The following is a 7,370-nucleotide window of genomic DNA, read 5'->3' as shown; positions in this document are numbered from 1 at the left end:
GTGTGTGTGTGTGCATGCTGCGGGTGTGTGTCTGTGTGTATGTGCAGGGGAAGTGTGTGTGTGTGCGCGTGCGCGCGCGCTGTGGGAGAGTGGTGTGTGTGTGCTGTGGGAGAGTGGTGTGTGTGTGCGTGTGCTGTGGGAGAGTGGTGTGTGCGTGCTATGGGAGAGAGGTGTGTGTGCGCGCTGTGGGAGAGTGGTATGTGTGTGCGCACTGTGGGAAAGTGGTGTGTGTATGTGCTGGGGGAGAGTGGTGTGTGTGTGCGTGCACTGTGGGAGAATGGTGTGTGCGTGTGTGTGTGCTATGGGAGAGAGTTGTGTGTGCGCGCTGTGGGAGAGTGGTATGTGTGTGCGCGCTGTGGGAGAGTGGTATGTGTGTGCGCGCTGTGGGAGAGTGGTATGTGCGCGCGCGCTGTGGGAGAGTGGTGTGTGTGTGCTGTGAGAGAGTGGTGTGTGTGCGCGCGCGCGCTGTGAGAGAGTGGTGTGTGTGTGCGTGCGTGCTGTGGGAGAGTGGTGTGTGTGTGCGCGCGTGCTGTGGAAGAGTGGTGTGTGTGTGCGCGTGTGCTGTGGAAGAGTGGTGTGTGTGCGCGCGTGCTGTTGGAGAGTGGTGTGTGTGTGTGGGTGCTGGGTGTGTGTGGTGAGTGTGTGTGTGTGTGTGCACACGTCGTCTGGGAGTGTGGCGTGTGTATGTGCAGGGGCAGTGGTGTGTGTGCATCGTGGGGAAATGCGGTGTGTGTGTGTGTATGTGCACTGTGGGAGAGTGCTTTGTTTTTGTGTGTGCTGGGGGAGTGTGTGTATGTGTGTGGGAAGTGGGAGTGGTGTGTGCATGTGCTGGGGGAGTATGGTGTGCGTGTGCGTGTGTGTGCATGCTGTGGGTGTGTGTCTGTGTGTATGTGCAGGGGAAGTGTGTGTGTGTGTGCGCGCGCGCGCACTGGGGGAGTGTGGTGTGCGTGTGTGTGTGTCTGTGTGTGTATGCGTGCTTTCGGAGTTTGGTGTGCATGTGTGTGTGTGCTGCGGTTATGTGGTGTGTGTCTCTGTGTGTGCGCGCGCAGGGAGAGTGTGGTGTGTGTATGTGTGCACGTCATGGGGGTGTGTGGTGTGTGTGCATGGGAGTGTGTGTGTGCATGTGGTGTGTGTGTGCAGGGGGAGTGTGTGCGTGCTGGGGAGTGTGTTGTGTGCACACGTGCATGGGGAGTATGCGTGTGCTGGGAGAATGTGGTGTGTGTGTGTGCATTGTGGAGGAGTGTGGTGTGTGTGTGTGCATGCACACTGGGGGAGTGTGGTGTGCATGTGTCTGTGTGTATGCGTACTGCCGGAGTTTGGTGTGCATGTGTGTGTGCATGCTGCAGTTGTGTGGTGTGTGTGCTCGTCGTGGGGGGAGTGTCATGTGTGTATGTGTGTGTGTGTGCAGGGAGAGTGTGTGTGTGTGTGTGTGTCCTGGGGGAGTGTGGTGTGTGTATGTGTGGGTTTTGCTCAGTGAGTGTGGTGGGTGTGTATGCTGGGCGAGGGTGTGTGTTTTTGTGTGCTGGGGGAGGGTGTGTGTGTGCTGGGGGTGTGTGGTCTGTGTGTGTGTATGTGCTGGCAGAGTGCTGTGTGTATATGCTGGGCGAGGGTGTGTGCGTGCGCGCACACTGCGGGAGTGTGCTGTGTGTGTGTATGTTTGTGTGTCCTGGGGGAGTGTGGTGAGTTTATGTTGTGTACAATGAGTTTGTGCTGTGAGTCTACAGTGAGTGTACACCCAACGCACACTTAGTATACTCCTCCAGCACACACTCACAGCACACATTGTACACACACTCTGTACACTCACACTGTCGGCACACACGGTGCACACTCTGCACTCATTGTACACTCCCAGCACACACTGTGCACTCATTGTACACACACAACACACTCACCATACACTTATTATACACTGAAGCACACACTCTGTAAACCTCTCAGTACACATTGTACACACAGCACACAATGTGTGCTGAGATGTTTAGAGTGTGTGCTTCATTGTATAATAGGTGTACGGTGAGTGTGAGAGTGAAGATTTCCCGCGCGAGACGTGCCCACCGCGTCCTGACCTGTGGGTCAACTCCCAAGAGACTGGTGAAGGCAGCGTTCCTTGAGCTCCGCAAAGCCCCTTCAAAGTGAACTGTGTGTGTGTGCGCGCGCGCCCGTGCATCAACGATGTGATTGCATCTTTCGTCATTTCTGCTTGCAATCTTTTACCTGGGAAAGCTTATTTTGTATTCTGAAGTGCATGAGCTACCTATTCGCACTATGCTGTAATTTTCAAATTGCACCTTGTGTCTATTTTTGGGAGGTAAAGGTGACGTTTCTTCAGTGTACAGGTAAATAAATAAGTTTCGAAGACTCCCTGCTGAAAGCTGTGGAAATGATAAAAATGAAGGCTGACCCCCTGTAAATTAATGTAATCGAAACATTGAAGACATTTTATTCGACGTGAAATTTAGTCTGTGAGCTTTTCTGGTTAGATTCCGATGTTTTTTTCATTAAGTTGGGGGGGGGAATGGAATGTTAGCACTTCGTCTGCGGAAAAAATACCTTCATTTCTGTTTGTGCAGATAAGGTGGAAACATCGAGGTTAGCAATTGAACATAAAATTGCTCGTCGGGGGCAATAACCAGAGGAGAGAACAAACCCCCGAACTCCACTCCTCCTGGTGCAGACCACCCGCTAACCTGGAGGATGTAGTGTGTATGTGAACGTGAGTGTGATTCTCACCACGTAGTTCAGGAACGCAGTGAACAGCAGGCAGGAGCCGAGTGAAGCGGACGCTTGAAAGTTTTATCTCGCCCTCGCTGTTTCTCTCTCTCTCTCTCCCGGGATTCCGCCCTATGCTCTAATTAAGACTAGGAATTCCCCCCCTCTATGTTCCGGTTAAAAAATACCCAGCCGGAATGAAGCAGGTCGGCGTTCCGCGGTGTCTGCGGATTGTGAATGGCGGAGGTTGTTTGGGGGGGAGGGGGGGAGTGTATGTTGGAGGGTTTGGTCTTGGGGTTGTGAGCTAAAGGTTGATGTTTATGGTAATTGAAGTTAACGACTGGCCTTATGGGTAGAGATTTTTTCCAGGCTCGGAGGGGAGCTGCACGCTAAGGGCTGGATCGGAAATTTAAAAAAATCCGTTCGCTCTGTGCAGACGCTCAAGCACATCTGCTCCAGCGATCTGCCAGAAGGCTTCTTCTCTGTAAACACCGCCACTACCACCACCACCACTAACCCACCCCCTCCCTCCCCACTCCCTCTTCTTCCAGCAGGCAGCAGCCTGAGGTTTTCCACAAGGCAGGGGATGTGGGGCGAGCAGAGTCTGAGAGAGAGAGCCCACAGACTGGATGGTTCCGCCGCTCTCTATGTGGTGAGGAACCAACATGGCGCTGCGGAGTCTTGCCGTGCCTGAGACTCGCAGCCGCCCGCCACCTGTACACTGAGAGCCGCTGCTACAAACCGAGGGGGAAAAGCCGGCAACGCTGGGAGGGCGGGGGGCAGGCCTGCCCTGCTCGCACCTTTTACTGTGAACCGGCGGCGGATTGCTCTCGCTCTGTGTGTGTGTGTGTGTGTGTGTGGTGGATATCCGGACTTTTTGGGGGCGATCTGTGAGCACACGTCTGATCCGCTCAGATGAAAGAAGTCTCTCTCTGGCTTGGCTATTAAAAAAAACCTGAAAAGGCACGTGGATGCATTAAAGACGAGGTCAGCACCAGAACAAGAGGCTGGTGAAATTCTGCCGAGAGCCTGCAATCAGGTAAGGGGTGATTTTTTGTGTGCGTGTGTGAAGGGAGTGGTTTTTCGACGGGGCTTTTCTGGTTAGTAAAGCGTTTGTAAGGACGCGGAGACTGTCTGGTGGTGATTTCTCTCTTACCCAGGAGCGGGCTATCTACAACCCATTTCTCCGTTTTCAGGAAGATTGGCTCCTCGTTCTTTCCACGTTAGCTCGGCTCTCGGTGTATATGTGCGCGTCTCGCCTGAATGTTGAGGGCAAGTTTCGAGACTCGGACTATTCGAGCACGATCCTGCTGCTCCCGTGCTTAACAACTTCGAGGGTCTGGTGCAGGATCTGATCCAATCGGCCTTTTTTGAAACCACACCGATCATTCATCTGGAGCGGCTTGGCCCTGACTTGGGAACGTCACTTTTTGTTGAGAAGATTTACAAAGTGCTGTAGACATTGCCCGCACAGTAACTGCGGCTTTTCGCATCGCATTTCGCTCAGTCTCCGGATCGTACGAGAGAACGCGGAGCCAGTTCCACCCCGAAGGCTAATCGCGGAAAGCCAAACCTAGAAACCACCCCACACCAACTCCTCTCCCAACCCGGCGAGGCCGAGGATTGATTCACAGAATTCCGGTCCGAGTTTATCCAAATGCTTTTAATTAATTTATCTACGTTGTAAAAATCAGCACAGGTACAATGAATCAGGACGGAATCGTTTATTTTTAAAAATCATCGTGTCCCTTATACGGCACAGCAACTGAGTAGATGAAAGCGTTTTATTAAAGGGAGTTAACTGATCGTTTAAAGGCGGCGGGGGGAATTAGTTCCCAGTGTGTATATATTGCAAATAACTACAGCCTACCAAGTTATTCCGAGCTAGTGAGTTGAACCTTATGGGTCACACTGACGGATGATTTATTTTTGAACTGTGCCTTTGAGATTATTGCGAGAGCAGCTTTTAACTAACGTGTGTCTTTTACTGCTTGAAGTGTGCATCGTCCGCCTAATATGTTACTAGTCACTTCAGACTGTAAGAATGTGCCTTTCAGCTGAGGTTTAATGGTGAAGGTTGTTCTAGTTCTAGCTGGTTACCTGCAAGGTGACAAGTACCCGTGTGGCAGCTACCAGCTTTGCCTGACTGAAGGCTTCTGACCGTATTTCTATGTCTCTGTCTAAGTGATCGATTGGTCTAGACAGCAGTGGCCGGCTCCCTGCACGCTCAGGGAGGAGAGAATGATCATCGCAGAGAGAGAGAGGAAAAAATTGAGGGCAAGTAAACCAGAGCCTGGTTTAGGTTTTGATGGGCAGGCCCAGCCCTCAACCCTGTGAACAGAGACTGAAAGTTGTTGGCGGAGAATTTCATGATACGGATATAGCGCGGGAGGTGTTAGCATGCATGACCATCTCGTGTGCGCGTCTCACAATCTCAGCGTGACACAACATAAGACGTGTATTCTGGAACTGTAAGCGCGTACGCACATACGATGTATTTTTTAAAATATCCATTTATACAATTACTGAGCGCCTCCTGGAGTAGATGCACCTTCGTTCAGCAAATTAACTTTTCTTTGAACTATTTAAAACGCTGCATGAATGCAGAGTTTCCTCTACTGAGAAGAGTTGGTTGAGGTGGAAGTGGCAACAGTAGTGACGGCCTATTCCCTTTTGTCTGTTTCGCTGACTTGTGTGAGCACGGTCTGCGCATCTGTCGGAAGGTCCAGTTTAAGTAAAACGATCGTGGATTGCGAGCTGGCGCGCCGATTTCCCTTGCTAATATATCGATTCTACGCGTTTCCGTTATTTGGAAATGTGTTGCTGTTCCCAGCTTCGTAAGTATTATTTGTTTAGTGGCGCTGTGAAACTCCCTGTTGAAGTACGTAAGGTTCCTTGCTCAATGGCGACTGACCCGCTGACCACTCGCCTTCCGCGTCTGTTTAGATGTAATGTAAACAAATACCTTGAAACTACCGATGTCCCAACTAGACATCTACGGTTTCTCTACGCCTCGAAATCATGTTCTCATATCTCGATTTCCATTTCACCCTAACTTTTTAAAATATTAATAAATGATATATTTTGATTTGATGAAATATTCCATTTTCATTAGTCCCTCATCATTAGAATTTGCTGCCTAGTTAAAAAAAAAACTGCGACCCCCTGTAAACCAAACAAAAACTGAATAATCGCAGAAGTAGATTGCCCTTCGGTCAGAGCGCCAGAATATGAGGAGGGGACACACTGCGTGGATCTGAACCGGGCTAACTCCATGGTAAATTCTAGACTGAACGATCTTCTCTTGGCGTGACAGGCAGGTCACAAATTCCCAATGAAACAGAATCCTTATTTTTGGGGGCTGTTTCAAACGTTGGACGCCAAAAAAAACCCAGTCGATTTTCATGAGAACATTACACGCACCTACGATTCGTTGATTTAAATACCCTATGAAAGTATTGGGACAACTTCAAGAGCAACCGGCCACAGTCCACAATCCGATCTACCCTATCAGTGGCAAAGTTGGATAGTAAATACGATTAAATATCGACATGGTATCTATACTAAACTTGGTCATGACGTTTGTGGGCCAAGCAAACTGTTATTTTTGTAAATATGTTAGAAATTGTCTTTATTCTCCAAAACTACAAAACTCCGCTTTGCAGCCCTCTAGGTATAATCGCTAAAGACCACGCCGTACCATTCTTTGGAACTATTGGTACTTTTTTGATTTTATTTCCCGGGATGTAGGCGTTGCAGGCTAAGCCAGCATTTATTGCCCATCCTAATTTATCTGGAGGTGGTAGTGAGCCGTCTTCTTGAACTACTGTGGTCATTATGTAGGTACAGCCATAGTGCTGCTGGGAGGGAAGGTCGAAGACTGTATATGTAAATTGACCACATTAACCTTCACGCAAACCAAATGTAGTGTACAAAAAACGGTAGTAAACCTGGCTTTTCCACTAAGGCCAGTATTTAGGTGTAATTATATATATTTTAGTTAGACTGTAGGAAGCACCAAAAATACATTATTATTACTGTAGAACCTCTGAACCAGCTGAAGAAATAGATCTGCGTTTGTTGTATAATTCACATTGAAATGCTGCAGTGTTTTAAGTTCTTTTTTTTATTTCCACTTGTAATCGCTGCATATGATTTTCTGTCACCTTTGTAACGAGCAAACAATTTCAGTCAGAATCCGAGATTTTGCAGTTTATGGCATCATCTGTTGCATCTGGTAGCTACATCTGGAAGCAATATAATACCCAAGAGTTGGATTTTTACCACCTATTATTGCCCCCAGATGGTTGAGCTCACCTCGTCAGATAATCTAGCCAGTCGCACATTCACCCTTTTACACTTATTTGTGAATCGAGGCAAAAAATCCAACGTATTGTAAGTAAATGCACGTTTGTGTGTTTTAGCATTCAAATGCAAGGTTTAGTATCCGTTGCTCCGGATTTGTGATTCCTTTCACGCACAGCAGTTTATTTGATATATTTATACCTGGTTGATGAATGACGTAGTTCGAGATTTCTCATCGACTTTAGAATTCCTGTGAATATTTGGAATACCAAATTAAACCACCATTTTACTGTCCGTGTACTCGAGCAATTAATCTAAATTAAAAGTATAATTGTATCGGATAATTTAAACAC

General features: G+C 48.6%; 1 protein-coding gene and 1 long non-coding RNA gene across 2 annotated transcripts in view; both read left to right on the top strand.

Moving 5' to 3' along the window:
* Positions 1–7,364, top strand: part of LOC125484458 — a 10,054-nt gene extending 2,690 nt beyond the window's left edge. Inside the window, exons 2-3 of the long non-coding RNA XR_007263296.1 lie at positions 2,574–3,751; positions 3,909–7,364. This is a non-coding gene — a long non-coding RNA (uncharacterized LOC125484458). The remainder of the gene's footprint in view (positions 1–2,573; positions 3,752–3,908) is intronic.
* The window catches only part of LOC109923462 (BCL-6 corepressor-like), a 95,467-nt gene that overhangs the window by 58,641 nt on the left and 29,456 nt on the right, over positions 1–7,370 (top strand). The gene's annotated exons all lie outside the window — the stretch shown is intronic.

Source organism: Rhincodon typus, chromosome 11 (assembly GCF_021869965.1).
Source record: "Rhincodon typus isolate 14 chromosome 11, sRhiTyp1.1, whole genome shotgun sequence".
NCBI lineage: Eukaryota > Metazoa > Chordata > Chondrichthyes > Orectolobiformes > Rhincodontidae > Rhincodon > Rhincodon typus.
Note: the sequence above shows the minus strand (reverse complement) of the source record. Positions and strands in the feature narration are given on the sequence as shown.